The 4,939-nt window shown below is 51.6% G+C and overlaps 1 long non-coding RNA gene across 1 annotated transcript; it reads right to left on the reverse strand.

Annotated features, from left to right (window-relative positions):
- Positions 1-3,803, reverse strand: LOC122190266. Its single transcript, XR_006182100.1, has 2 exons — positions 3,639-3,803; positions 1-2,466 (listed from the first exon to the last, which is right to left on the reverse strand). It is a non-coding gene; the product is annotated as an uncharacterized LOC122190266 (long non-coding RNA).
- Positions 3,804-4,939: the final 1,136 nt, after the last annotated feature.

Below are 4,939 nucleotides of genomic sequence, written 5' to 3' on the forward strand. Positions count from 1 at the left end.
TTAAAGGGCTCCTTTCTTGCATCATTTATTAACCCCTCTACGACAAGGGGTCCTTATTGTGGCGGTGGTGGCACAGGGAATGGAGAGGGGGCAGAGAAGTCCATCCCAGAGGCACCGCACATCTCCTGTAGGATGCTGAGATGCTGAGCTATTACTTAAATCCGTTTTCACAGCAACCTGAGGCACATGGGAAGGAAGGAAAGCTTTAGTGGGATGCATTTTGGCTACCAGCTGTGTGCCAATAAAAGCAACTTGTGCACTCCGGTGCAGCTCTGTTCCATTCTACGTGGGTCATCTTTTACCCAACATGTGCTCAGTGCCATGCTGGGGAGCTGTACTGATATTTAGTCCTGCCTAGGACTGGTCTGAAGGATTGCCCTGCAGATCCCATCAGCCCTATGGTGGCCCTGCCAACCTGGGTGTGTCATTGGAGCCTTGGGAAACCTTGTGCCAGCAGGTGTGAACTTGCAGTGCAGCCAGGCAGAGAAGCGGCAGGTTGGCCACCTTGAGATTCCCTTTCCAGGCCAGGATAGAGGTGGCCAAAATCTCTCCTTGCCTTGTGGAAGCAGGTTTGCATCACAGGCAATGCTGCACGGTCACCACGCAGTGCTTTCAAGCCTCACTTTGTGACTGCGGAGCAAAATAATGTAACATGGACGTGCTAATTTGCAGGCTTGGTCTTTTGTTGCAGTGACAATGGTCACTTTGGGAGAAATGATGTGGTGGCAAAGCTCTGAACTCTACAGTCCCCTGAACTACCCACATCCCTAGATGTGCTTATGGGCTCCTTCTGGCCAAGCTTGTTTGCAAAGACAAAACCACTTCTGATGGTCTCATGGCATGGTGCAGGGGATACAATGGTGCTGGTGGGCTGAGACATCTTCCTTCTCGTGAAATGGATGGGGAACAAGGGACAAAAGAACTGGAAACCAGTCCCCAAGCTAGGAGCTGGTGGGAGCCCTTTGTATGGGCTCAGGGGGCAGAGGGGATGCAAAGGTTGGGGTCCCGCCACTCAAATGCCGGCTGGTAGCTCTGGTTACCAGCCCAAATGCTCCTGCCCTGGCTTTGGTGCCTCGGCCTGGGGCCGTGCTCCTTCGCTCGCTCTCCCTCACATTCCTCTGGGAGCTGATCAGGGCTTGAATGACACCCCAGATGACTCCTTGCTATTAATTCCTGCGAACAGAATGGGCTCCTTGTTCTCCCAGTCCTACTCTCTGGAGGAATTACAGGGGCCAAGGCAGCGGGCTGAAGCCTTCCTGATTTAACCCTTCCCCCGTCTCCCCAGGAGCTTCCCTGCTGCCACTGGGTTGTTGGAGCTGAAAGTCCTCCCAGAGCTACCTTGGCCTCCACTGTATGAGTCCAAAGGGGTCACCCAGCACTGTTACAACCAAAGGATTCCTTGAGAGAGTCTCCTTTTCTGGTCATTCTGCCCACACGTATTTAGGAGTACTCATTTCCTTTCTTCTCCCCCCCCGGCATCCCTCCTTGGTCACGCAGTCACAGAGCACTCGGTTCCCTCCATTGTATCACGTTGAACATGGAAGACTCTACCTAAGAAAACAATTTTTTCTCCCCCATCTCCTTATTCCTTCAATACTTGTTTTTTAGGATTTGCTTTTTGGAATTACACCTGGCCTCTTGGTTAGGAGGTGAGGGGGTTAATAGTCTGCCACCCATCAAAGCAGGTAGCTGACAGACCTGCCAGGCCTTGCTACTCTTTGATCTTTCCAGGCCCTGGTAATGCAGGAAATTGTCCAAGGGACAATAAGGACTTGCATAGCGTTACCATTACCAATTCTCCCCATGTTCATGAAGAATTGGATCAGATGTTGGACCAGGAGCTGCCTGGTATATTTGCAATGCTCTGAGGTGCTTGCCCTTTCTGCTTTCCAAGAGGATTCCTGCAGCTCCAAGCTTCCCTAGAATTCTCATCTTGGGGTGATGAAAGACAGGGCCACATGCCATTGGCATCACCCACTCCTTGTCAGTAACTATGGAGGAAGGCAGCCACCACCCAGGACACTGGATCTAAGAAGCAAAAAAACAAGCCCACCATGCAATTATCAACTCCATGTTCCTTTGGTTCCCCAGCAATGGGGAACACAGCAAACTGTCTTGCAGCCACATGGATGCGCCTCCTGGTGCAGTGCTGCCAAACCCAGAATGGGTTGCAGTCAGCTCTCTGATTTTTCTGCATGACCCATGCCATTTCCTTCCTCTTTGGGCTGCCTCACTGAGTCTCCTGATGGCGAGAGCCAAGAGTCACATGGGAAGGTCTAAGATCAGTATTGGGAGCTTCAGCCAAAATTGATGAGGTGTGATGAAGACCAGAGCCCAGCTATGGTTCCCATGCCCAGTTCCCAGTTGTGAAGACTCTTATGGCACAAAGCGAACTGAAGGACTTTTTGTTCGTGCTGGTGACGGTGGTTGATCAAATTCAGGGTGGCTTTCATACTCCTTTGTCCCCTGCAACAGAAAATCACAACTGCTGCAGCATCATGAAGCATGGGATATGGGGTCCCTCTGCTTCTCCTGTTTATGGAAAGGCCTTCAAAGCTACCTTCACACTATTTGCTTGGTGACATTAGGTCAGGGAGGCATTTGAGAGTGAGGCACAAGGAAGTGGCAGAGATGAGGCTGGCCTTTGGAGCCCCAGCAAACATAAGGTCCTGATCTCATCCAGGCTGCCATAAATCAAGTCCCATGATGTCTCACGAGTGAGGCCAGCCACAGACCCATATATTTTCTGAGCATCATCATGAAATGTTAGCCTCTGTCTTTGCTCCTCTCTACTTTTCTCTTGAGCATCACACTCAGGCAACCTTTGAATTAGAAGAGTAACCGGTTGAAACCTTGCCATTTTCTCCTGTTCTCATGCCTTCCTCTTTCCACTTTCACCTCAGGACTGAGCCATGTCACTTCCCATCTATTTCATGGTCATGGTGATGAGGTGTGAGAGGGCCTCATGACACTTCCACATCAAAGGGGATGTGCAGTGCTCATTGAAGAGGCTGGACACACTATTTCTGGCTGGGGCATGGAGATTTCCAGCAGGTGCCAACCATCCCCCACATCCCCTACCTTCCCACCATTGGATTTTCTGGTCCTTCTCTCCTTTCTTTCTCCCTCCTGACTGAGGGGAGAGAGTAAATACATTTAGATCCTGATAGCATGACCTCAAGGGGCTGAAGACACATATTTACAGCAGGAGGTTTCCCTCCATCCTTCACCCTACACCTTCCATTCTCCATCCTCCATCTTCCACCCTTCATTCTCCATTCTCCATCCTCCATCTTTCACTCTCTACCCTTCATCTTCCATTCTCCACCCTCCACCCACCTTCCATCCTCCATTCCCCATCCTCCATCTTCCACTCTCCATCCTCTGAGTTCCACCCTCCTCTTCCTCACCACCTGCCTCTCCCCTCCATCCACAGTGGGACCAGCAAGCCTCACTCTTAGCGAGGATGCCAGTGAGGATGCTCACGCCACATGGAAGCTGGGGAGGGATGAGTGCTCAGCTTCGGCAGCCCCTCTCTACTCCACACCAGATGTCAACCCATGCCCACAGAAGGTTGGAAGAACAAGACCCCCGGACCCCCACCCTGACCCCAAGACCCACATACCCCATGCGCCCACCTCCATGGGTGCTCTCCCTGCTGCTCCCAGCCCAGGTCTCCTCTCCCGTCCTCGGGTCTGAGGCGAGCTGGGCGCTCTGAAAAACCTTTTTATGTGCGCGCGCGCGTGTGCGTGAATCACATGATGGCCGTTCACCTGTATCCCGAACAAAGGCAGCGCACTGTTTGAGGCCCAAACAAGCAAGTAGGCAAGGGGAAGGAGGGGGGTGCCAGGAAAACTGAAGGGGCTGTTGAGAGAGCGGGTGCGCGCGGGAGAAAATCCTTATCAAACTCCCAATTCATGGGTCTCCCTTTCCCTCAGCACACTGCCGGTATTGTTTGCCCGTTGTGTGTGTGTTTTTTCTGGTGTCTGCCCTGACCCCCCCATTCCTAGCTCTGACGCTGTTTTGCTCTATGGAAAGGTTTCATGGGGAACCCCTCCCATTTTCCCAGGCAGTCCTGGGACAATACCAGTGCTGTGCCCCCAGGCTGGGCACAGGACAAAAGCTGGCCCTGTCTCGCAGATGGGAAGCTTGCTGGGGTGCAACCATGCCAGGTTTTTGGGGTCCCACACCCACCAGTGGCTGAGAGCAGACACCAAAACTTCCCAGTGGACAGCCTCTGGCCTTTTTTCCTTCTCCAAGCTATTATTTTCATTTCTCCTCGCTTCTTTCCTGAAAGAAGGACTCTCACCTCCTAGTCCTTCTTTCCCATGGGTGCAATCATCCAGCAACATTCTTCCCTAGACAACTCAGTGGAGCTTGTCCTTGATGTCCTACCAACATGGTCTTCACATTGAGACCCTTCTGAGCTGGGTCCTGCTCCTGTGATGATGCTTTATGCACCCAGCCTGGATGCAGAAATACCTACAGTAGTAGGACAAATCCCCTTCCCACCTCAGTTTTGCCTGTTGCTCTCCTGACATGCCTTTTGCACGAACAAGTGGCACCTTCCAACATTTGCATTTCGAGGACTGAAGCACAAATAACAGATTTATCCAAGGTGACACAGGAAATCTGTGGTATAGGAAGGTCTCCAGCCAGTGAACTAACTCCCTTCACTGTTAGATCCTTCATCTGCAAAAGACTCTCTCTTTTTATGGGCTACCCAATACTTAGAGCACCTCACCCACACAGTAATATAAGCTTAAACTAAGAGAATGAAACCTGCTATATGAGAACTTCCCAGATCCAGACATAAGGAAGCCTTAAATTGATGAAGCCATGCCAGTCCTGTGATTCCTGAAACAAGAGATCTCCTCCCTCCTTGTCTTCCCTCCTCTCCCCTTCCTCTCCCCTTCCTCTCCCCTTCCTCTCCCCTTCC

Source organism: Lagopus leucura, unplaced genomic scaffold (genome assembly GCF_019238085.1).
Source record: "Lagopus leucura isolate 7727_CA_CO unplaced genomic scaffold, USGS_WTPT01 Super-Scaffold_100159, whole genome shotgun sequence".
Classification (NCBI taxonomy): domain Eukaryota; kingdom Metazoa; phylum Chordata; class Aves; order Galliformes; family Phasianidae; genus Lagopus; species Lagopus leucura.